We start from the raw sequence: 27,416 nt of genomic DNA, 5'->3' as shown, positions 1-27,416 counted from the left end.
TGCCAAAAACACAACAGATGAACGTAGTCAAAAGAGAAAACCTTGCTCGCACAAAATCTCCCGAGGAGCTGGTCACTCTCTCCTGGGCTTCTGCAACAAGCTCCACTCACTTTCAGTTGCAATGTTAACTGTGTCGCACCGGAGTGCGTTCACGGGTAAGATCTCCCCCCGACTCTGTCCAATGCCTGATCGAGAGCAAGCTCTTAGTATGCATTCATGGACTTAATTTATGACATGATAAATAGTCATGCTTTGCTACTTTTTATAATTATCTACCTCTCCATGTATATCATTGTTTTCTCTACTTTATTATGTGGGTTAAGACCAGGAATCATGCCTGCACTTTTTTGTGTACCTAGGAGTGGGCCCTAGAAATAGAACAAGGTCAATAATGTTTTGTTATTGCTATTGAAGGAAAAAAATGATTAAGATGGGTAAAGCAAGGTCAATTTCTGGGTTTCTCTCTCCCTGAAGCAGTCATAAACTTGTAGTTGAGTAATTGTAAAATTTTGAGACTAGAGGAGAAAAAATGATGTAATCAGAAGAATGGCAGTGACAAGTGTTGAAAAAGATGACTCCTTGTGTCTCCAACATCACAGGTACTTCTAGAAAATTATTTTCTGGGATAGAACCATCCCCAGGGTAAGAAGGACATTTTACAAAACTATCACAGCTTGATGGAACTACCCTTCGAAACAATGACTCTTCGGTCGGAAGATGAATATCCTCAGGAGAACCAAAGCTGATTCTGCAGAGGAGGAGCCCCAGGGTAATAATCATGGTGCGTTTCTAAATATGACTAAATATCAAATGAAAAACATGATTAAAACTGAAAGAATTGCAGATATGCTATGAGATAAAACGTAAATTTTAATGATAAATATGGACCTAACTTGGGTTCTTCTCCTAGACCCAGGACGTGATATTGAGATCAGAGTTGGAGGGACAGGAAGTGAAATTCACGTTCCTTATCTATTCTAGCATTTGACCAGGTGGATTTAGGAAGTACCGCCTCCTTGTTACCAGCTCCTTGCTGGGTTCATTAAACATCAAGCAACTTCTTAAGTCACTTGAATTTTTAATGGCTCTTACCACCAGAGAAAAAGTGCCTGTGAAGATGACTTTCTCACTCCCTGGCCATGTATATCCCTTTTGATAAATCCATGAATTGCTCTCCAGGTACAATCCAATCTTATGTGAGTACAGGCAGTGCCAGTCAAAGAAAACACCCCAAAACCTTCATTTTTCTTTACAAGACCTGGAGATCATGACCTGAGCTGAAGGCAGACGTCTAATCATCTGACCACCCAGGTGCGCCTCCATTTCTATTTTAATTCATCGTTTATAAATACCTTCTGCTAAGTACAATTAAAGATCACAGTAGAGGGCACATTTACCATAAGACCATAAACACAGAAGTAGAAAATCAATGAGGTAAAGAAGAAAAAAAGCCTACTAAAAACTTGGGTCGATACTCTTGTGGTATTCATGCTAATGTATGAAATCTAGCCATTCTTTTCCAGTGTGCTGAATTTGTGGTTGTAGGGCTGGATCTACGTTGGGTCGATAAAATAAACACTTTAGTTAAGGCTTTGGGGGACTTCAAGTAAATGGAAACAACTTTTTTTTTCTTTTTTTTAAAGACAAATGAATGTCCCACTGCCTCACCCCCTGCTTTTGTGCTCTCTCTGTCTCTCTCTCTCTCTGAAATTAAAAAATAAAATCTTTAAAATAGAAATGGAGAAGGTGGCTCGTTGGAGCAGCAAATAAAAGACACACGACAGCTCTCTTCCTCCTTCACAAATGTGTGTCACCCAAATCACTCACCACTACCTTCAAAATCCTGCCACCTACAACCCCCAGGAGAAGCACACGTTCTAGACTGGCTCTACCCACTCAGAGAAAGGAAATGTATAAAGAACACATAAAAGAAGGATCTACAGTGTTACTATTATGCAGTGCTCCACCAAAACCCAGAAGTAAAGAATAAAGGATACCTGGGGATAACTTCTGAGACACTTAAAATTAAGTTACTGGGTTTACTCTCAAACTCCTGCTTTCTCCCTAAAATATATACATCATTAAAATTCAATATTCAAACATATATGTGGATTTTATCTGAAGTTAATTAAATTTAGATGAGCTTTCATTTATGTTTCATTAATCCATTTACATATTTATTATTTGAACATCAGAACATTAGCTAATCATTTCTAAAGATTGGACTGCACAAGTAGGCTTTTCATAAATCTCATAAAGTTTTCTCTTACTATCTTGATTATTTGGATGTTAGTCATTTTAATCAAATTACCTTATTCAATTGCCAAATGAGCCATTTTTATAGAAAGAGCTGAAATGTATTTAAAGGAAACCACAATAAACTGAAAAATTATTCTCATTGGTCTTAATATGAAAACAATTTAAAGCCAATTTGGTGTTGGTTTAGATGTTTTTCAATCAGTGGGATAAACTAAATTATTCAACAACAAATACCCGGAAAGTTTTTCCTTTATATAATTACCCAGGTTAAGCAATCAAGGCACACAGTCCCAGAGAAGGATCTCCTGTCCTATTTATACAAAGATCTGGTTTCAGAAAAGCCACTTCCTTTCATGCTTTTTCTCCCTCAAAAGCCAACAGCAGATTTTTCAAGGATGTTCACTGCTAACTGCCTTTTCGTAAAGTACGTGTCTTCATGGAGTACATATTAGTATTTTTCCCCGCTATCTTTCCCTACTGCAGGGCTACCTAACAGGCTTTGCTACCAGGACAAGCATAACATAACCCTAACAGTTGCCCCGAGAGCCCAGTGAAAGCCCCCGGTGTCCCCACAGTGCCTGTGCGTTCAGAGTATTTTGAGTTACAATCTTCAGCTTTGATTCTCTGCTCTCCATGGTACCAAATAAAAAGAGACAGATAGAAAGCACCCATTTAAACTAACCTTTTCTATGTAATTTCACTTGAATTATTTTGAATTGGATTTCTATTTTAGCGTGCATTTGCATATTTATTATTGGACCCAGAAGTCAAGTTTTGAAGCTGCCTCTGAACTCCCTTTACTCATCATAAAGGAAAGAGGAAAATAAAATTAGATTTTGATATAGATGAATTTATTTACTTTTATTAAAGCATAATCCAAAATGGATGCAAAAGATTCCTCAAATTAGGAATTATATCGTGAACATGAAGCCTATTTATGGGTCACATGTGCAACGCGCCACAATTTAAGTCCCCTCAGCCTGCTCTGCCCCAGCCTACACCAGCAGGTCCTGGTCAGTCGTGTCCTAAAGCACCAGGACAGACAGGAAAGGCAGCTCCCCCACCCCCCAGCGTGGCAAAGTGTCCCCAGATAGGGACACTTTCAGAGGGGTCCAAGAGCATCTAATGGAAAAACTAAGAGAGACAGAAAAGGAAAAAAAAAAAAACCACCTTTCTTCATCTTTCCCCATTTCTCCTGTTCTATACGATACACATGTCTGCACGTATGTGCCTCGTACTCAATGGGGGCGAACATTAAATGGCAAAGTAGCAAATAAGCAACAAAGTAAAAACCTCAGACTCAGGGAAGAGGGGTCCCAACTCTAGAGGATACACACTTAAGAGAAGTCCCACTTTGGCATTCCCCCAGCTGCATCCCTTCTCTTGGGGCAAGGGGACATGCCCAAAAGGAACCTGTACCCATCCTCTACCCTGACCATGCTCTGGGAGTGGAAGACCTTAAAATCTGCCGCCTGCATAACTCTCAGCCCTGTCCAGTGCCTGCCTATGTCTCCTCCCAGGACCCCCATCCCCAGGACTAACCAGAATGGTATACATTCAGAATATACATTCCAGGGTGCCAAGAGGAAGCTGAATGGGACAAGGGGGTGGCCTATCTCAGAGTCCAGACCTGCAAATTTCCTAAGCCACAAGTCTATGAGGCCACTCCGGGAGCTGGAGGAGCCAGAGGCCGGGAGAGGCCGGGAGAGGGAGCCGGCTGCAGGCTACCAGCAGTAGACTCACCCAGAACCACCGGTTTCTAGCTCAGAACTCCTTAGAAAAGCCCCTTGGAATTCTAACTTTTAATACTTCTTTATTAATCTAGGAGTCTATTTGGCAGAGGACAGAAACTGCGTTAACAGTCTGTAGGCTTATAGTTCTCAACGAGTTAGGTACAGGGTGGCAAGAGCTCCACGGGGCCTCTCACCCAAGGCTCCATGAGTGTTCGGAGCAGGTTCCCAGAGAAGAGGAAGGAAAGAGGCGGGAGGGAGAATGGAGAAGCAAGAGGAGAGGAAGAAGTCACCATGGAGGAGGCCAGGACGAGGGGGTTTGCCTGACACGTTGTACTCACTGCCCCATAAAATGCGGGGAACTTTCCAGCTGTTCATATAAACTGGTTGAGTGAACTGTCAGTCAGTCATCCGGTAATGAGGAAACCAGGCTAACGTAGCCACAGACACAGTTGGGACCACACCGGGCATCACGGAGCTTTCCCAAATCGCCTGCCAACTACTTGTTCCGGCACCTGGTCCCAACCTGAAGCATGAAAAAGACCAACTCGGTAACTGTTCTGTTGTGCCCAGGGAGCTCTCCTGACCGACACACACTCTCACCAGAGGATGAGCTGACCCTCAGGGAAACATCGCCTCGTGGTGGGCTTCAGGCAGATCACGTCATCAAGACAAGCAGGACGGCCGGTGTCAGGGCTTCTGAAATTGCACCCACGTGACATGAAAACTTGAAATACTGCAGGGACCCTGGAGCCGAAGAGGCAGGGTTTGGTTGTAAGAATATTTCAAAGGAAAATCAGTTTGGTCACTGAACGTGATTAGTAACAGTATTCATTCAGATTCACTTGCTTAGACGTTTAAAAATCCCATGTTTGTACACAACTCAGTAAGAAAGTGTGTCAATGTTTCTCTCCTCCTGGCTCCTGCTCCACCTCTACACAGTGGTTCTCAATCCTCATTGTCAACCTGAATCACTTGGACGTATTTTTTTTTTTTTTTTTTAAGTATCAGTGCTTGGACCCTACATGTAAAAATTCTGATTTAACTGGGAATAGGGTCTGGGCATTAGTAGTTTTAAGAATTATTCCAGAATATTTAAATGTGTAACCTAAAATGGGAGCAGCTGAGCCGCAGAGAGTAGAGCCATGCGGTTCATTAACCTGATAACGCCATTCTCTACCTGGACGGAAAGGAAAGTCTGGGAGGGAGTGAAGATCTCTGAGGAGGTGGACTGCAAAGCCCAGTCTAAGGAGATGGTTCTTAGACCACAGTTTGGTTTCCAAATACATCTCCTTGCTTACACCTTGACATTTATTTCGTGTTTGAATGACTCCCTTCCAGATTTTTCAAAATCACTGATTCGTATTTTAATTCTCCAGAATAGTAACCATCCCTTCATTTTTAGATTCGTCTGGGTATTCAGTGGTATTTCCAATTCTTTGAGCCCTATTCATAGTAAGAATGCTTATTAGCTGTTGAATAATATCACTGTTCTCTGCAGCTCTCAAACTTCAAGAAGCATCAGAAGCTCCAGGCTGTTTGGGAAAATCACATTCCGAGCTCCATGCGGAGTTCCCGTCCAGTGAGTCTGCAAAGGGGCTTTGAGTGGACATGTCCACCAAGTTCTCCAGACAATCCGGCTCTCGGTGACCCGCAGGCAACCCTTCAGAGAAGCAGTGCTCGTGGGCCGCTGGGGTCTATACAAAATCATTGGAAATGGAAGATTTCTTCTCTTTCTACCACACCTTGGCCTCTCTGTAAAACAATGACACAATTCTTTCATGAGTCAGAGGAAACTCACTGCAAACAGATTTTCTTTGCTCTTGTCATATTAGAGAATTCCGCCTTTTTCAGAGTCTGTAGTAGACGCGAATCAACTCTTATGAAATCTTGGTGAATTGACTAAACCTGACACGAAATCCTCGAGCCGACGGCTTACCCCACCGTCACGCTCTACTACAGGGCACCCGACGCAGATATTACGGAACAGTCAAGGATAATCACACACAGGACAAAGTATGGAGGATACTGGGAGTTTTGAGCAACTCAACTTACAGTAATATCTTGACGAACTGGCAGGATTCCATGGTCATTTCCTTATCTTTGAGGCTTTTCCTCAATTATAGAAGTTAATAAGATCAGTAAGGTGCCCCTTGATTGATTGATTGATTGATTGATTGATTGATTTTATTGAGTCCGTTCAGTCATGGAGCCCAACATGGGACATGAGCCCCCGACCTTGAGATCAAGACCTGAAGGAAGACCGAGTCAGGGTCTTAACTGACCAACTGAGCCGCCTGGGGATTTCCCCCGCCCGCCATTTGACCTTCTCAAAATATATAGGTTGTTTCCCAACCTGTTGGTTCTTTTAAATCGTTGCTGCTTAATTGCTTGATGACTGTCTCCCCTGGCTTCCCAGGTACCCGTGGAAGCTGACAGAGCGCGTGCCGTCTTCTCAGAAGCCACGTCCGGCAGCGGCGCGGTGCCGTCTGCATTGTCACACACGCTGCAGAGCCCAAGTAGCACTTCATTATTTTTTTCATTTACTCCGGACGATCCTATAAGGGAGGTGGTATTATCTGCATTTTAGGTATGGAGAGCCAGGTTCAGAGACCTGGTTTTCCCAAGGTCGCCTCGTTAGTGGCTGAGACTAGAACACAGGCCTCTGCATAGTCACCCAACACCCCTTCCCTGCGTCCCACAGCCAGTCATCGGCTCTGCTGGTTCGACGGTACCCAGACATGGCAGGGACCCTTCATGACTTCTTTCCCAGACCCAGCTGGCCTGCCAGGGTCCTCTCACAGCTGAGACGCGTGTTAGCCAAGTGTTCACATCTGACCGTTTATATTAAAGGCGAAAATGAAAACTGCATTAAAAGCTTGTGCCATCTCACTGTCTTCCAGCGTCACCTTTCCTGTGCCCTCTATCAAGGAATACCATGTGTTTTCCTGGCCATCTTCTGGTGTCTATTATTTTCATCATCCGTAAGTACTAGCATTGGCCCCCGCTCTGTGGTTGGCACCATACTAGGTGCTACTGTGGTCACACCACAAAATGACAGGCTCGCAGTGCCAGACTCACACTGGCAGCAGCTGATAAACAGGAGGGGAAGTAGATGTGGGCCGGGGGCGCTGGGCCAAAATTAACCCAAATAAGCGTGTGCTTTGACAAGGACCAGGTGCAGAACGGACGGGTGAGAGGCAGAGGTGGGGGATCCTGCCCGCCGCCCCCAGTGCCTGGCTGCGACCCTGTCCCTTCCCGAGCAGGGAAGGACACTCACGAATGCGGTTACCACCGGGCTGCTGTGGGCACGCGCCACGGCTGCTGAAGCGGGCCCCCGGGCTCCGGGAGAAAGCTCTCCTGGCTCACCTAGGATACCTCGGAACCGGGCTTCGCCCCGCGACACCGACTACCCTTCCTCCCCACAAACCCGGGTATCATTTCAACCATGCTGGACCGTATTTCACGGTCAGCTGTTGAAGTTCACTTCTAAGGTCGTACCATTTGAGAAGCTTTACCATTGTAGCCGACAGAACTATTTACCCAATGAACAGTTACTGTGATATAAGGAGTCACTGTCCTTGGGCCTGAAGGAACAGAGGACAAGACGCAGATGTCTCTTGCCTTCACCGAGCTGCCATTCTAGCCGTCCCGGAATGCTAGCTATTGTTTACAGGGAACTTTGCCGGAGCCACGTAATTCATTCCCATCAGTGGACAGTGTGGAATCGTATGTCCAGTGACATGGAATTTTTACTTTAATATTCCAAAGCTCAAGTCCCAAGAGACTCTGCATTAGTTTGGGGTGGGGGGTTAGCCCAAGCACTGATGTATTTAAGAACTCCCCCAGATAACTGAATATGTCACAGGGGCCGAGAGCCAGTTCTGTTCCAGCATTTCCTTCGCCCCTAAGCCCAGAACCTAAGAAGCATGTGGAGATATGACTAAACCTGGGCCCCAGACCCCCTATATTAGAATAAGACGGCTGGAAGTTGTATTTTTAATAAGTGTTGCAATAATGTTTAGAATCAGACAAATGTAGGAAATAGCGACTGTTGTCCAAAATAAAATTTATTAATTGCACCGTGAATTAATCTATCAAAAATCCTAATTTTTAAGGTATATTTTAAAATTTATCATCAGTTTTTCATTACTAATGAGTCAGAATTTGTCTTTCTTATAAACAACATGCCATTGTTCTATGAAATGTCAGAATGAACTGGAATTAAAATAAATATGGCCTTTTATGTTGTTGGCCTTTAAAAAAACAAATAAAAAATGGACTTTGTCCTGGCAGTAACACAATTTCAAATCAGTTTGTTAAAATATGTTTGGATTGAGAACATCTGATTTCTTGTTCACAAACTAACCTAAACATTTCTTGTTAAATGAAATTTAGTCATGACTTAAAATATTTGAAGAAAAGCAGTCATCCAGAAAATTAAGGTCAACCAAAAACAGATGGCATCTGTGAAATAGGGTGTTGAATTCTCTGTTATGCCAAGTAAAAAAATAAAACAAAATCTGTATTATAAGATAGTCCTTCTGAAATTTGTTATGTCTTATCACGGGATGCACATACATATTTTTTAATAACCCAGACTTTTTAAATAGTAGCAGACCTTTCATGTTTCTTTCCAAGACTGCTGTTATTCGAAAATAAATTTCCAGGAAGCTTGATTTTTGGAGGAAATACATTTTTTATGTCACAAATCAGTTAGGTCTTCTCAGGGCCCATTACATACAGTACATCTCCATTTATATCCATTAGAAAGAAAACATCTTTTTGCTTTCTTACGGTACCCTTTTAAAGAACTTTATTTTCAGCCTAGTGCCACTTCTGGAAAGAAACTCTTCCCAGTTATGATGCACAGGGAGAAAAACCATCTTCTGGAGTCTTAGGTGACTAACCTGTCTAGACCCCCCAGAAGACGGTAGGGAGAAAAAATGATGTCATCACGGGAATCAAATGGTTTCTGGTGGAGACAAAAATAACAGATACTATTCGAGGGCAGCAAACACCATGAAGCAAATGGTGGCTGTTACAGGGCTTTTTCCTCACTCACTTCCACTGCATCTTTCTATCTTCCAGATATAATGAGCAACCCAGATTTTTCCATTTACGAATGGAGAAAACCTCTTTCTAGGGCACTGGAATGTGAAAGGCATGAATAAAGATGAAGAAATGGGCATTTTCATTTTGATTGGAGCTAAGTAGTTTAAAAAATGATAATAGGATTGAAATGTATTTAATAAAAAATTATGCTGTGAATAATAAATCAGGTATTGTAATTCTGACGTTAAATCATTTTCTAGAGTATCTCAGTTTTTCAATAGCATATGAGTTCAAAATTCAGAACTAGAAAATACATTAAACATTTTTTTTTTATCCTGAAGGGCATTTTTTTCTTCTTTGTAGAAAAAAGAAAAGGCAAAACCATGCCCTAAATTAATATTTGTGGATAATGTAGTGTATAGTCTTAAAATTAAATATATTGTGAAAGGCTTTACAAATATTAATTCATTAATCATGACTAAATTCCTTTGTAGAATATGGCAAAAATGCTATTAAAGGAGTCATATCCTTGTCCTGCTATCCAAATGGCTTTGCCTGTACCAGGCTCTATTGTGAAGAGCTGTATATTTCATGATTATTCAAGTTCCTAGGAAAAATTTGATCTTTTTTTTCTGACTAATGATACCATTTGTTCCAAACATCTGATTTCCAAGTTACAGAATAAATGAATCACAATATGGATTTATTCCAACATAACTTGCTCTCAAACCACATTTTCTGACATCTCACTGAAATCTAATGATGTGAAAAGATATTCATGTTATGTTGTTAAATAAAATAATTTATCAAGTAACTACATGGTACCAAAATGTATAAATATATACCTATAGCCCTAGCTATCAATATGTCTGAGAGGAATTAGAGTTGATTCACACTCTTTTCCACAGTTAACAAGCCTTCCTATTGTAATTCAAATGTTTTTATTTTATTTTATTTTACTTATGGTATATGGCCAGGAATAGCCTTAGTCATTGTGATAAAAAAAAAAGTAAGAAAGTACTTGTCAAGATTATAGGCTTGTCATTAGAATTTTCAAACTCCTGATTAAGTCTTTTTTTTTTTTTCTTAAGATTTTATTCACTTATTTGAGAGAGAGAGATGGAGATAGCGACAGAGAGCCCCAGTGGGGAGGAGAGGGAGAAGCAGATTCCCCACAGAGCTGGGAGCCCGATGGGGGGGCCTGATCCAGGACCCCGGGACCTTGACCTAAGCCTAAGGCAGATGCTTACCAACTGAGCCACCCAGGTACCCCAAGTCTTTCATCCTTTATTCAGCCAACTGCTGGGTTCCTGTCTCGTCACACACATTCAGGACTACCCAATGACCTTCTGGATGTGTGCTGGATATCAGGGAGCACCCAAGATTCCCCACAACACAAGCAGATCAAACCTGGATCCTGCCCTCAAGGAGTACAGAAGGGAAGAGACGCATATTCACAAATAGCAACCGTTCAAATAGGATAAGCTCCTTAAAAGGACTAAAGCCATGGTGTTAGGAAATTTTAACACCTTCCGTTGCCCACACTTTACCCTTGGATATTTTCCTGGCTTCTTCCTTTGCACCTCTGATCTCTGCCCGCACCTTGCCTCAACTGTGACAACCTTCCTGGTCTTGTCCTGCTCTATCCCTTCCACATCAACAATTCCGATCTTTCCGTTTGCAAAATAAACACGCACATTTCCTGTCCCATTGTCTCATTCCTCTCCAACAGAGCTTGGAACTGCCTCCCAAGAGGAGGCATCTACAAAGAGCAGCATTCAGCAGTTTCCGTCTGTGCTCATACCCCAGCCCCGGGGTCAGCCCAAGGCTCCTCCCTTGCAAGAGCCGGTCAGGACACCACCTCCCCAATAGCTTCCGCACTCCTCGTTCCTTTCCCCAAGGAACCGCAAACGGGGAAGCTTGTGAAACGGGCAATGTGCAGGAAACAGCGCTAGGATGGACTAAAGGCTGGCAGCCACCAGTATTTCCTATGCAGAGTCTGAGTTCTAAATCTGTATTTGAATGTGTCTGAGTCTGTTTGACAGAACTAAAAATATTAATATATTCCCCACCTTCCTTCTCCTGCCGTTTCTGGAATGGCTTGCTGGCTGCTTACACCGGGACCTTCCTTGTGCTGACGTGGGGCCCGACGAAGGTGAAGGAGCGAGAAGGCACTGAGCGGCAGGCTAAGAAGTAGAATAGATCTGCAAGGCTGGAGGAGGGGGCAGGAGAGGGCAGAGGAGCTGGCGGGCCCGGGAGAAGGTGGGGTTCTGCCTGACAGTCTAGCAGCGAGCGAGAGAAGAGCCCTGGGCGGTGAGACAGGCAGTGCCCTAGCCAGGTGGGTGATGGCAAAGATCGCCGAGCGTCACGCCAGGTAATTCCAGGCTGCCGTCTCTTCACAACTCTTTCGCAAAAGCACATAGGAATTGTAAAGGCATTTTATACTTTACTTGGGTTTTGTTCAAATCTGACAGAGGCAGGAAGACCTAGATCTGCTCAGGTTTCAGTGTCTGTGTGACGTCAGAGTCAGCGACCGGTGTGAGGAAGGGCAGCAGGCACAGGAGAAAGGTACACAGCGAGCTGCTGGCGTCAGCAAGACCACACGGAATCTGGTCCTTTAGTCTCCAAAGCTTTAAGAAGACTCCATTTGGGAGCGATTTTACCCCTATTTCTGCTAGACGCTATCGCTGCCAATTTTTCCCCACTAACAAGAGATGTTCTACAGTGTCACACTAATCTATTTTAAAACCAGAGAACCATGAAAATTCTGCACAAAAAAAATCCCAAACCCATGACGAAGCAAACAGAAATATGTGTGCTGTCGTATCTAGGTCCTTTAAAGGCTGTCCATGCTCATTATAAAATTAAATGACTGAATAAGTATTAGCACAGATTCTTTTTTTTTTTTTTTAATTTCCGTGGAGTTAGGGACTAAAGGGGCAAGAGGAGCTCCGTTTCACAGATACAGATGATTCATTTTGTCCCTAAGCAAACTCCTACATAACCAAATTTTGTATCATCTTGTTTGGTTAAAAAAAAAAAAAAAAGTAAAATAAAATTTAAAAATCTGTTAATAGGCTACAAATCTAAATTCTAAAAATTAATAATTAATATTAAATATTAATAACTAATATTAAAAATATCAGACTATAAAACAAATTCATTCAGAGATTAAGGGATTACAGAAATGCCAATAAACCCAAGAGAGAGACAGAGGGAATGAAATAATTTTTAAAATGGATACCATGAATCTTTTGGTTTATCTCACTCACCAGAGAATTTTGATCTACTTAACCCTGATTTTGCCCAGATCAGAAGCACTAGAGTCTGACTCAGCTTTACTTCTGTTAGACCCTAAGTCAGTAGTACAATTTAATGTTAATAGGACATATTCCATACATAGGCAACTGACCTTTGCCTTTCTCTGACTCATTAGGCTCATTTGCTACCAGATTTTAACTTCACAAATCCAGAACTTTCAGTATCTCTTGCCAAAGGAATTCATCTGGACACCAATCTGCCCAGCAGTTCCTCTGTGGGATACACCCGCACAATACCCTCTGCTCACTGCAAAGCTTTGTTCTTCTGGAAGCTTGAAGGTCTTCTGAGTCATTATGAAAATGTCTGCTGAATGTCCTCTCCTTTAGGAACTTCTAGAAAAGCTTTATGATGGCCTGTCATTTCCAAATGGATGGCCAAGGGAGTACATGCACTCACACGGAGTTTCCCAATATTATTACAGTCATAATTACTGCACCTCCCTAAATTCCTTCTATCCAGCTGACTTTAATCCTTCCAAAGATCATTTTCTTCAATCTTTCATTATAATTTAGAGTCCTGTACAAGTCTCAGAGAAAATAGAGAAATATGGTCAGGCCATATGTATTTTTACTGGGGAAAAAAAAGTTGATGAGGTAGGCCTATCTATTTTCATTCTACTCAGCACAGGTGGAAAAGAATCCTGCTTATATTATTTTGTTCTTTTCGTGTGTCCTGTTTGCCCTTGAAAAACAAAGACAAAACTGTGCTTCCTGCAAGTTTTACATACTTTCTTCCAGGATTGTTCATCAAGAAAGCAGTTGAATTGGGTCAAAGGTTAGTTAGTGTTGGAAAAAAGGCAAAAGTAGGGCTCAGCCAAAGAAACAGTCCCAGACAAGGTGTCTTGCCGGCTGGAGGAGGTGCTGAGTAATGAGAGGAGTTCAAAGCTAAAGGCAGCCTTGGTACACGGAAGCCACGCAATGGTCCAGAGCCAGATGGGCGCAAGACACCACGGAGTTTCCTCCTTGTTTTAGTAGTCTAGAAGCTGAGAATTACACACTTATTGTTGGTAAATAATAAATACTTACCATAAGTAGGTGGTGATAATACTTACCATAAATACTTCTGTATGATCTCCTTTCCCAGGTGCACGGGGAATGTGGTTGTGGCCCCTCGTGGAAACTGCTGTGGGTCGGGAAGGCCCGAACTGAGCACTGGGATGTGAAATTTCACACTCGTGACTGCAATTCGGGAGGCCACAAGGCAAAGAAAGCTTTGTCTGAGGTTGTTGTCTGAGTACCGGAAACCACCGTGTGACCATTGATAAATATGAAGCCGAAAAGACCTCATGTAGGGAGCAGGGCAAAACATGTGGAAGAGACGCAGGGCACAGGAGTCACGGACGGTGCCAGGAAGCTCTCGTGGGAGCGTTCTGGAAGCAGGCTGACAAGTGCTACAGACGCCACAGGCAGCAAGGCCTCCGCTCTGGGACACGAGCTTCCCGGCCTTACCTGGAAGTTTTGGTCATCTACGCTGTGCTCCACCAGAGAGCGTGGGGGACTCCGTGCACACAGCGGGCCAGCGTCAGCCCCCGCAGCTCCTGCCGGCCCTGGCTGGTCCTGTTCGAGAAGTTCTTCGCCCTAGTGACAAGCTCCTCGAGGGTCCCAATACCTCCCTTTTACAATAACTTTTCAAAACCCTTTATCATCAACCTTACCCGAAAGCCCCATTCTTCACCTTAAAAGTAGACTTGACTCTCCCCAGATAATTTTTGGTAATTTTCCTCTCTGCTGTATGTTTATGGATATCTACAGATATCTATAATGACATATTTATAATTATCTTTAACCTAGAGTCCCATCACTACTCTTACGGCTACAATACATATTTCCTGCAGGACAGACTATGAGATGCTCTAAAACATTGTGAAGCCACAATCTGGGCAGCTTGATTTTGGACTAAATTTAGTCATTAATAATTCATGCGATGATAATAATAACAAATCTCTACATGATATTTCATATTTTATGACACACTTTTGGAATACTCGTTATGTCATTTGGACCACACGACTCACTCAAGCAGGAGAGCAGAAATTCTTCTCACTCCCCAGTTACGGACTGGGTGATCACGTGATTTACTCACGATGAACACGTTTTAACTGTCAGAGCAGTGACTGAGAACCAAGACTTAGGATTCCAAGCCAAAGAGCCACAGTTCTGTCACAGTGGCCACTTCCTGTCTCGAGCCTACGTCAGAATTAAAGACCGAGATGCAAGGGCACTGGCCACTTTCTGGCACAACGGAGCAGTTGAATGTCACGGCTGATGCTTCTCCCTTGCACCTTCATAGCTGTTTCCTTACAGCTCCTAAATGCTCTCCGTGCATAGGAGATGTCAGAGACAGTAGTTGGTCACTGTCCTTTCAGTCTTAGTGATTTGATGGAGAACGTACAAGTGGCCTGAGTATACTCTATTCAGAGGTCAGCTTGAAGCAGTGAGTCCCCGTGAAGATAAGCATGTAGCCATTACAGTCATTCTTAGAAGGATGCCGCTTTATCATTTATCCTTCCTTCCTGGGAGCTGATAAAGAAGCTGATAACTCTCCGGACTAATTACCATGACAGCGGGGGGACCCCCGGCTTTTACCAGGAATAAGAGCTGCGGTTATGCTGGAGGGACCGTGTTTAAAGTACCCACCACATAAGCCCCACGCAGGTCCCCGGGACTGGCTCCCTTTACTCTTATTTAAGTTATAATGATGTTGGGCCAGTCTCTGAGAAGACCAGGCTGAAGATGCTTTATTTTGCACCAAACCTGTACACTCAGAACTCGTATCTCCAGCTTACTCCAGTCAGAATAAAATGGAATATATTGGTAATACCCGGAACGGCCCTCTGCTAGCCGCCCCCTGCATAGGCCCGCCTCTCTGTCCGCCAGAGCAGCTTCCCTCCAGGCTAGAGGTACTAGAGGAGATCATCCTTGTTTAAATATTAGGACTTGTTTAAATACAAGAAAAAAGCTCCCACATGACAATAATGGTTATTTTGCTATCTGCTGAATAAGAAAATAAAAAAGAATTTTAAAAGGCTTGGGTGAAAGCAATAGAGAAAACTTTGTTTTTTATTGACCATGGTATTATCAATAGTCTTTTGGGGAAAAAAGGGGGGGTATACACATGCAAGACATATTTATGTTTTTGTCTCACACGGACTCACAACCATCCCCCTCCCACAGCTGATCTAGAACTTGCACTTCTCAGACTAGCCCATCATCGGAGGTCTCCAGAGCTTCGTTTGTCCAGGTACGGATTGGTCTTTACACCGGAGAGCAAGAGGAATCTGCCTGGTGCGAATTCACGCATGCCTTCAGCCAACACTTCTCGACCACCTCCTCTGCCAGTGCCATGGGAGGTCTGTGTTGGTGTGATTTCTGGGGGCTTCCTCACCCACGGATGTCCGAAAGGGCACTAGTCAGAACTGCATTCCCTTTCTCTAAAGCCTGGATTTCTCAACATTCAGATTTCTTTTTTTTTTTTTTAGATTTTTTTTCTTTATTTATCTGACAGAGACCACAAGTAGGCAGAGAGGCAGGCAGAGAGAGAGGAGGAAGCAGGCTCCCTGCTGAGCAGAGAGCCCGATGTGGGGCTCGATCCCAGGACCCCGGGATCATGACCTGAGCCGAAGGCAGAGGCCTAACCCACTGAGCCACCCAGGTGCCCCTCAACATTCAGATTTCTTGAGAAAGGTAATACTTTCACATTGTCTGTTGCTTCCCAATTCGAAAATTCACCTGGGGGACTTCTAAAAAACTACCAGTGCCGGGGCCCCACTCGGAGCCGATGAGAGCAGGTGGGGGAGGGCAACCCAGACACCGACCCTCTCCTCTACTGCACATGCTACGGGGCATTTTCTCATCCAAAACACTTTTCCATTGGCTGGATCCTTCCCCTCATTTCATCAACACACACTAGTATTTGTCGAGGAGCGGACGCCAGGCACTAGTTCTGTCCTCCTAGAATTTTCATTCTCACTGCGGAGAAAGACAATAAAACAATGAATTCAGCAACCTCTGTTCTTATCTCTTTTTTCCTATCTGCTGGCCTCTGCCAGGTCTTGGTATGACTCTACGGCTCTGTGACTGGTGGCTCGTGGCCATTGGCTCTCAGAGAAGATTCTTTCCTATGTCATCACGCACCTTATCATGAGGGATTTTTAAGAGTATTTATAATTACATTCCACAGATCTAGGCTTGAGATGATTAACTTTCATCCTGCCCTTAGGAAAAAAAAATTTTTTTTTTATTAATTTCCCTTAGAAAATTAAGGTACGTTGGTTTCAAACTGTTTCTGTCTCCTGAAATGGGGAACAAAGGCAGGATTTTAAGTTAGGGGACTAAATCCCAAATCTGACTCTGCCTTATCAGCTGTGTGATCTCAAACCCGTTGTTTAACCGTCTCAGATCTCAGTCAATAGGGTGCGCACAGAGCACACGTAACACCAGTCGCCAAGACTGAACTGGCCCTGGGATGAGGCGCCCCTTCCTCTGTCACTTCTGTCACCATCATCAAAGGAGAAGACAGACCTCCAGAAGCCCCTCCTCTTCACCACCATACCCGTGCTCTCTCCACCACAGTCGCGGTAACCTCTCGTTTTTCCGCTCACCCTCGGTCTGTGAACCACCACAAAACCTCCCGGATTCCCTCGCCTCTCCACACACTAATCCCCTTCAAGCTCCACACTTACCCTATTCTTTCCACCAGTCCTGAAACCACCCACGGTGCCTTCGGAAATTGATGCCCATTATTTGCAGAATCCGCTTGTATTAGTTACCAACAGATTTGTTGCGTAGCAAAAAACTCTGAAAATTAGTGGCGGAGTATCCCCATGGCAGCCAGCTTCAGCAGGAACTGGAGGTCTACGAGAGAAGGCGGAAGCCGCCGTGCCTTTCACGATCCTCAGAAATCAATGTCATCGCTTCTGCACTGTTCTATTGGTCACACAGCTCAGCCTGATTCAATACTGCAGACGACTTAAAAAAGGCTTCCTCACCAGAAGGTGAGATTCAGTGGGAATCATCCTCAGTGGCGGGCTGCCACACCCTGATTCAGGAACGATTCTCTGAAGGCTCCTACTCTTGGCTTTCATCAGAACCTGACTCTCCCCTCAGAACAACCCAGCAGCCTCCCAGCTGAAGACTGCCTTTCCTTTCGTAGCCCTCAGATCTTTGAGCCTAGAGCTGGGCAGGTGTCATCCTTGCTCCTCATTACCTGCAGACTCTTCTCTTTCCCTCTTCCCTAAAAATGCCAGCTTTGGTCTCACATCATCATCTATGACGCTCTAGTGAGGCCTCTGCCAGACCCCACATTTCCCTGCATTCTGGTTCCTGGCTCTTAATCATACTCTCCAATACTACTCCTGTCTTAATTCCTGAAGCTATGGACACAGAAGGAAATCACCACGCAGACACCCTCATCTCTCAATTCCTTAGACTCCTCTATGCCAACCATTCTACCACAGACCTAAACCCCATGTCATAGCCCTAGGCCATATCATTAGCAATAAATGCAACACCCTTTTGTGTTAATTCTATGTATTCTACCCTCTGACACCACCTCCAATCTGTCCAGCTCACGGATTCTACTACCCCATCCCCCAATCATCTTTAAAACTCACTGGGACGCTCAGTTGTTTATCACCACCGGTCCACTGTCCCTGACCCCTAATGTCATCATCCTCCTACATATCAGGCTTAAATTTAATGTCGTTGTCTCTCTATACACACCCTTGACTCTTTTGCCTCTCTTCAGAGTTATCATACTTACTTGACAAATCAGAGTCTTGGTTCAAGTCCAGCTTTTTGTCCTATGCCCAATCTCTACTGTATAACTAAATGAAACTGGAGAAAAACATACAGTCATGCTGAATGGTCTCAATTTAAACTTATGAACAGATTCTCAAATATGCTCTTAATATCATAACTTAATTTCCCAAGACCATTCAGCTTCCCACTCTCTTGAACACCCTTTCACACTGTTACTCATATAAATATTCCAAGCTTCCTCCTGCCTGCACTATCCTGTCACTGAGAAAATCAAAGCAATCAGAGGACTTCCACAGACTTCTATCCGCATGTTTACCCACCGACCAGCCCTCTATCCACATCCCTTGCCTCCACACCTGCTACTCTCCAGGATCCTACCCAAAGCCAGATCATTTCCATTCAAACACAAATCTGAATCATTTCCATTCAAACACAGATATCCTGCTGATGTTATTCCCATCTCTTAAAACTAGCATCAAAAACATAAAACAATAACTTCTGTGGATTCTACTTATCCTCCTGGCTCATTTCCCCCCTCCCTCCTGAACAAAGAATCCTCCAGAAAGTTACCCAGAGCTGCTGCCTAGATTTCCTTTCCTACCCTTCTCCATCAAAGCCATCTTGGTCAGATTCTTGCCTCACTAGTCCACGGTAACCGCACCTAACCATGGGAACGTTATCTGCCACGTTGACAGGTCCAACAGGCAGGCCTCCTACTGCTTGTGCTACCAGCCGCACTCAGCACAGTGGCCGCTCCCTCCTCCTTGGCTCGCTTGCCTCTCCTGACTTCAAGGACCGCACATTTTCCTGTCTTCTTCCTGTATCACTGGCTCCTTTTTTCTAACCTCCTTGGCTGGCCCTTCTTCTCTCTGACCGTTTAATGTGGCAATGTCCCAGGGCTCCGTCCTTATGAGTCCTGTTCTCTTCTCTAACTGCACTGATTTTTTGGTGATCAAAGCTTGAATACCACCAATACGCTATTGACCTCCAAAGCTTGTCTCCAACACCCACTCCAGATTTGTATGTCCTTGGATGTAAAACAAATATCTTAACACAACAAGCCCCAAGTCTGAATTCTTGCTCTTACTACCAAAACCTGCTCCACCCTCTCCCCTCTCTCTTAGCTAACAACAACCCCACCTTCCCATTCAACAGATGAAAAACACTAAAACTCTCTTTGAGTTTTCTGTCTTCTATAGCCAACATCCAATCCAACCACCAATCTTGCCGGCTGTCCCTTCAAACATACTCGGCATCCGAGTGCTTTTCACTACCTCTCTGCTGCTGCCAGCATCTCCCTCCTGGCTCCTGCGATCACCTCTCACCGGTCCCACTGCCCCCGTCCTTTCACAAGTTACTCTCAGCATGGCAGCCAGAGTGATACTTTTAAAACATTCTTGTATCAGGGTTTCTGGGTGGCTCAGTGGGTTAAGCCTCTGCCTTCGGCTCAGGTCATGATCTCAGGGTCCTGGGATCGAGCCCCGCATTGGGCTCTCTGCCCAGCAGGGAGCCGGCTTCCTCCTCTCTCTCTCTCTCTCTGCCTCTCTGCCTACTTGTGATCTCTGTCTGTCAAATAAATAAATAAAATCTTAAAAAAAATAAACATTCTTGTATCGCTCTTCAGCTAAAATCCCTGATTGTCTCCCCACTGGCTCAAAGGAAAAGACAACGGCTTCCTAGACCTTGTGACTGACAACTCGCGTCACGCACCTCCCTGACCGCATCTCTAACTACTCTCCCCTTGGATGGCCCCACGTCAGCCCCCCTGGCCCCGCCCTGCTCCCCGAACACTGGCCAGACAAGCTCCCACATGACCACCTGAACTTCGGTTGCTCCTCCTGCTTCCAGCTCGGTTGTCTGCCTCACCTCGTCCGTGTCTCTGCTCAACACTACCCTGTAGAGGCTAACCTTCCTTCACCACCTTACTCATTACTGCAACAACACAACTGCACGCGCGCGCACACACACACACACACACCCCTTGCCAACCCTCATTCACCCTGTTCCATTTCTTTCCATTTTCTATGTCATTTATTGTATTCTAAGGCATTTGATAATTTATCCCTTGTTGCCTGGTCACTATCTTCCCCTTCTCCCTACCTCTCTCTCTTATAATGCAAAAAAGTTCTTTAAGGGCAGGAATCTTTGCAATATTTACTGATCTATCCAAACTAAGATGCACAACTTCATCTAACACATTCACTGAATCAATAAGTAACGTCTTTCTGGAATTTCCAACCAAGAGATTGTAGGTATAGCTTCTATCGCTAATTAGTAGAAGAACTAAAAGATGAACTCAGACATTATGAATACAAGTTGAAAGAAATAACCCTTTCTCAAACCCTTGAAACATCAATATTATTTATTAAGTTTTGACAAGTAAGAATAAATATATTATTTTAGTTAAATGGTTGATTATTAGGACAGACAAACATTTTTCACTCTTCTTTGCTAAATGCAAATTTTCAGTATCTTTCACACCTCCAAAACTTTTGTTTTGTGGCTTAAAATCATTGTGTTCTTAGATCTCCTTACTTTTTATTTGCATTAGCAACACTAGCAGATGATTTTCCTTTATAGCCCGTTTTACACAAATACACCAAGTTTTTATCACTTTAGGGGAGTTAGTGTTCATGTTAATGAGTATAAAACAACACGGCCACGTTAAAAATCAGAGGCTGTGCTGGACAGCCTTCCTCTTCCTCTGTGAGTCATCCCAGCACATCAGTATGGCAAAACCTGCAACCAAAATTCATTCCTCGGCAAAATCGCAAAGCACTACATGTTAAGTTGCTTGAAAATAGCCAAAAGCGCAAATGTTTAAGGCTCAAGTCCCTGCACTGTAATTGGGCGCAATAATCACAATAGAAACCATGAAGTCGGGGGTAGAACACAGAAGAGAAAGGAAAAAGGGTGGAAATCCCAGCAGCTAGGAGCTCAGTATGCAGAGCTAGAGCTTTCTCTGCTCTGGGCCACTGTTTACCTCTCCCCGGCGGTGGCAGTAGGAAGGTGACAAATGCAACAATGGATTTTCAGAGTAAAAATGTCTCAGTGTTACAGCTAGGACTCTTACAAATATAAAGTGGATCAAAACTTACATAACTCGTTAATGAGGAATCCGCAGAATGATAAAGCTAGAGAACCGAGAAGTTATAGAAACTGAAGAATGTTGGAATAAGATTACTAGATTAGATAAAAAGCTGGTGGATATTTTATGAAGCAATAAAACTGTAGAGTAGGGGTTGTATTTTCTAGCAGGCAGAAATCATCTCTACCAGATACAACTATACATGACTTGCAACTTCACAGGAAGTAGGCCCTAATTAATAGTAAATAATACAGTGAACAAAAGGATATTCCCCCAAAGAATTAAGTAGTCCTTGGGTGGGCCTATATGACACTGCAAAGACACGGTCATCCCCTTGCTTGTTTCTAATTTTTTGGTATATATATTTTTATTCTCATTTCTTTTAAAGATTTTATTTCTTTACTTCACAGAGAGAGACAGCGAGAGTGGGAACACAAGCCAGGGGAGAGGGAGACGGAGACAGAGAAGAGGAGGCAGGCTTCCAGCAGAGCCCGGAGCCCCATGCGGGGCTCGATCCCAGCACCCTGGGGTCATGACGTGAGCCAAAGACAGACTCTTAACAAATGATCCACACACGCACCCCAGTATATAGATATTTTTAAAATAAAACTGAAGTAGGAGAACCTCCTTCCCTTAGCCGCCTTTGGAGAAACACTATTCTGTTATACTAGAAATGTGTCTGGTCTGTTTCAAGAAAAACGAAACAAAACAAAACACCTTCCAGTTCCAAACTCTGAAAAGATTCTATAAGACCACAGGCTATTTAGTAAAAGTATTTTGTTTGAATAACATATTTCACCTACAAATAAGACCATAATGAATGAATGAATGAATCCCACATTTCAGTTTGACTTATATATTCTCTGTATGCAAAGAATTCATCAACTATGTTAGAACTGGAAAGCACCTTAGTGAGGAGTCTTGGAGGCACATGATGTCCAGAAAGGTTAAGCAATTTGCCCAAGGTCACACTGCACTCTGAAACTGAGCTTATAGAGAAACTTAAAGTGAAAAAGAAAACCCTGGGGGCTGTAACAGCTAATTTTCTAACTTCCTGTGGTTGTTCGATGGATAACCATGACCTCTGACCCTCAAAACATGTTGCTGTGGCAGAATACAGGCTTTACAGCAAGGAGCTCACGATTACGGACTTGAGGACTTTTTAATTATTGGTAATCTTCTCCAATAAGATACACAGCAAAGGGGCACCTGGGTGGCTCAGTGGGTTAGGCCGCTGCCTTCGGCTCAGGTCATGATCTGGAGTTCCCGAGATCGAGTCCCACATCGGGGTCTCTGCTCAGCAGGGAGCCTGCTTCCTCCTCTCTCTCTCTGCCTGCCTCTCTGCCTGCTTGTGATCTCTCTCTGTCAAATAAATAAGTAAAAAAAAAAAAAAAAAAAGATACACAGCAAAAGGAATAGGTTAATTCAACTGCAGAAAGAGAAAAGATGAAAGCTTAGACAGCACCACTTACATTGGCTAGTCAAGTTATTTTAATTTTTTAAATTCTGTTTTCTTCTTTTCTGATTTTTCCTTTCAGGTTTTTGGTTTTTTTTTTTTTTTTTTTTTTTGGTTTTTTTTTTCGCCCAAAGAGAAATCTGCCTTACTTATAAACACTTTCATTTTAGAAAATAAAGCTGTATTGTTAAAATAATCAGGTTTTAGAAAAGATAGAGTATATTATGAAACAAAAGCAAAAAAAAAAAAAAAACAAGGGAATTTGACTACTGAATAACCTTGATGGTAGATTAGAATGTACGCCATTTCTCATCTCCTTTTTAATTCTCCTTATCTACAAATTGAATTTGGACTACAGGATGGGCTGACAGTGTTGACAGAGAGTTTTGTTACTTAAAGTATTTATGTCAGTCATAGTAATTATGCTTGAGCAAGAGTAGTCTTTCATCAAGAATTTATAGAATACTGTTTCTTCCTCTATCAAAATGATTCACTTAAAATGAGAGATTTGGCACTGGAGGATAAAGCTCAATAAGCGTTCAAAATTCGTTGCTAATTGCCACCTTGATTTTTCCAATCCCTAAAGTTTCTATGAGCAATAGGTTTTACACAACTTTAAGTTAATTCAAAGCTACATTAATTTAAAATGCATATGCATGCCACAGTGTCACTTTTACACTGATGAAGAAAAAAGAAATCACTCAGAAAATCAGCACAACCGAACTAGAATGTCAAAATTTTGAAAAGTTCAAGAACCACTGCAGTATCAATTTCCAGTCGCATTTCAAGTTTTAACCCCGTACCATCCTGTAATTCACCTGAAATTCTGAGGGCAAGCTTAATGCTTACCATCCAGTCTGGTCTGCTTTAAATATGTTTCACTGATACTCTATATATACTCTTCCGAGTGACTGATTAGAAATCTTTTTAAATGGAAGCTGATGATTTTTACTCCGTTTTCTCAAGGTTGTTAATATACATTCACTTTTTAAAATAAATTAGTATATCCAAATACAGAACAGATGCATCAATAAAATTTGGACAGCTTAAGATGCCCAGAGCGGTATTTCCTAATAGTTTTTTTGGCCCATTCAGATGACTGCCTATTCCACTCTGGCTAAATGTGAACTAAGAAGGAAAGTATTACCAGTTTGACATAAGTGAGCAGAGTGGGGGTCTTGGTGGTGCCAACCCCCATGCTGTGTTATGACAAATTGGAGACTTCAGAGAGCAGAGATCTTTATGATTAAGAAACCAGAACCTTGGGGTGCCTGGGTGGCTCAAGTGGGTTAAAGCCTCTGCCTTCAGCTCAGGTCATGATCCCAGGGCCCTGGGATCGAGCCCCACGTAGGGCTCTCTGCTCAGCGGGGAGCCTGCTTCCCTCTCTCTCTGCCTGCCTCTCTGCCTACTTGTGATCTCTGTCTGTCAAATAAATAAATAAAATCTTTAAAAATATATATGATGAAAAGACAATGATGCGGTCCATTCTTTTTTTCAGTATCTGAATAAAATGTATGTGAAGGGCTATGCCTAGAGGAAAGAGGGATCTGAAAATCCCCAGAATCCTAAAATCCAGCAATTTGTTTTGTTAAGTGAAAGTCACAGGTTCAAAAATGCCCTTTGGCCATTGAATCATGTCTGTGATGTCTGTGCTCCAGCTGACTCTCTCTCTATATATATCTCCTTAAAGTCATTAGAAATTGATATCTTGAGTGATACATACCATTTTTAAAATAAAATTCCTTGATGGAGCTCAGATACAAAGTCACTAAGGTCACACTCTGACCTCGTCTAGTGCATTGACATATGAGGACAGTAAAGTACTGCTCCTCCCTCAGATCTGCCGAATTCCTGAATCCGGTGAGTATCCACACAGACTAAAATGGAAAAATCACGGAAGTAAGCTATGATTTTTGTGCCCAGGGCATGAAAGATGCTAGCTAAATGCTCCTTAGAAGGTTTTTTTGTCCATCAGCTTCACAGGTGATGAGATAGAAAGGAAAAAAAATTTTTTTCTTTCCTAGATAAGGGAAAAAGCCTCAAACTAGAAATGTCAAAGATAATTGAAGCCAAATGAGACATTCTAAAGCCAGTGGTAACATCTTTGCCATTCACCTTCCCATCAACAGACACAGTATAGTTTTTAATGGAATTACATAAAAGTATGTTTATGTAATTCTGAAAGAATGAAATAGCACTATCTCAAGAATCATGTTATTTTCCACGGTCTACATGCCCTTAGGGATTTTACATTAGAACATGATATGTGCATTTTATATATATAAGCAAGGTAAAAAATGTTGTACTTAATGATAAAATTGAACAAATACACTGGGAACAGGACATACCTTAAAGTTATCATTTATAATGAAGACAGAAGTAATCTGGAAATAAAGACTTTGAATAAATTCACAATCATGTAGATGTCCATGTGGAGCTAGAAATTGACTTTACTAACATATTTTATGCCCTGTTAGTAATAAGTTTTGCAAGTCCCTAGGTTTTTCTTATGCTATGTTCAGTCTTTCTGTTGCTTTTCATTGTTTTAGTAAATGGAAACATTTTATATGTAAAAGAATTGATATATTAACAAGTACAACCTACTAGAACACTATTGGTAGCTTATATTCGAGACATAAAATAAATCATTAAAAACATGTTTAAATTACTCAAATCTTAGCTTTTAAAAAAAATGAGTCACATCAAAGAAAACACCTATCATGTGAAAAATGGTAAGTAGCCTTAGCCAGGTAGCCAGATCTCTACCTACCTTTCAGGCTAGGTAGGTCTATGCTGCATTTTTCCTTGGGAAGGACTGGTATTTTCCTTTTTTTTTTTTTTTTTTTTTTACAAGGTCAAGCTTGAATCTACTTGACTTTTTCTCTTTGTGAGCAGTAAGTCTCCTGTAACCAAGGCAACTGATATTGGCTCTGGTTACCTCTTCCATACTGGTGCATGGTCCAAGATTATAGTCACAGCCAAAATGAATATCTTTGATAACTTCAGAGCTCTAGCCAATACAGACAATCTTGGAAAGGCCTTTTCTAAATAAGGGGAGTTACTTTACATTCTCCTTGTTTTGTTTTTTTAATTCAACAAGTTTTTATTTTGAAATACTTTCAGATTTATAGTAGAGTTGCAAAGATAATACAGAGAGTTTCAGTACACCACTCACCTGTTAGTAACATCTTATGTTACCATGGTCCATTTGTCCAAGCTAAAAAACAAACACAAACAAAAAGACAAAAACCCTCAGAAAACAAAACAAAACAAAATAATAAAAAATTTAAAAATCCTTGGTACATTACTATTAACTAATCTTTAGGTTTATTTGGATTTCACTAGTTTTTCTATTAATAGTCTCTTTCTGTTCCGTGATCCAATGCAGGGTACCACATTTCATGTATTTGTCACGTTTCTCTGGTCTCCTCTGGTCTGGGATGGTTTCCCAGTATTTCCCAGGACAGTAACGCAGCATTGGCCAGCTTTCTCCACTGTAAGCTCTCGTGCCCGCGTCCTGTGGTCTCTGATGTGTGCTCAGTCCTCGACTGCAGCCCAGCCTCAAGGCAGGGAAGTGCCCACCGTCTGAAGAGGAGAGTATCTCTACAGCCAAAATGGAACTCTCCTGTAAGGAAGCTCGATCTTCCTTCCTTGCTTCCTCTCTCTCCCCACCCGTCTCTCGTTCTCTCATTTGTTGTTCGAGTGATTCCATCTCTTTCGGGTTAGCTTCTGTGTTACTCTGACATGAGCCGATTCATTGGCTTTTCCTCTCCTAGGCGTCTGGAGCTCTTTCTTTAAACGGTACCACTTACCTCCTTGGGTATCTCATCAGTGTCTCGGCTTTAAACAACATCAGCATTCCGATGTCTCTCAGATTTGTAAGGATAGCTCAGCATTCTCTCGTGAATTCTCGATTTCCATACTTTTCTGCTTCGTCCTCATCTCCACTCGGAGAGCTGGCAGGCATTCCTTCTCAACAAGTCCAAAGCATAACTTTCAGTCTTCCTCTCCCACACAACCTTGCCCCCCATCTTCCCTTCTCGGCCAATGATAATTCCTTATTCCTTGTTGCTCAGACAGTACCTTACATCCATGTACCCACCCATCCTTCCGCTCACTGAAAATCACACCCCTCTTGTAAGCTCCACTAGTACCCGCCTGGCCCAACTCCTAATCATCTCTCCCCGGGGTTCTTGCAAGAGCCTCTGCACCACTCTCTTTATTTCTTCCATTCAAGTCCTTCAACCCAGTCTCTCACTGCTGTCAGGGTAATCTTTTTAGACGTAAATTAGGTCATGCTATTCTCATTTTCCAAACTCTTGGTTGGTACTCATAGTGACAGTCAGATTCCTTAGCCTCAATCCTTAGAGTAGCCCACTGTTCTCCATCAATCTGCTGTGCTGCCTGCTACCACCCACACCACACACACATGCACAGACTCACTCCCAGTGTTACTCTCTGAGTCCTCCTCCCAACAGTCTCCCCGGCATTCACTCTGTGCCAGCCACACTGGCTTCTGTGCTTTGATTGGCCCACCAGGCATGCCCCTTGCCTTGGGGTGTTTGCGCTTGCTGTTTCTTCTGTCCAGAATGCATTGTCTCCACTTATTTACATGGCTCATTCCTTCACCTCCTTCAGGCCTTTACTCAAATGTTACACACTTGCAGCTTCATAACGGTCACATCTGGGAGTCACGTGCTCGTCAGGGACAGAAATGAAAGCGGATGGGGACACGCAAGCCACAGTGA

This window comes from Mustela nigripes, chromosome 3 (assembly GCF_022355385.1).
Source record: "Mustela nigripes isolate SB6536 chromosome 3, MUSNIG.SB6536, whole genome shotgun sequence".
Taxonomy (NCBI): domain Eukaryota; kingdom Metazoa; phylum Chordata; class Mammalia; order Carnivora; family Mustelidae; genus Mustela; species Mustela nigripes.
This window is presented reverse-complemented; position numbering follows the sequence as displayed.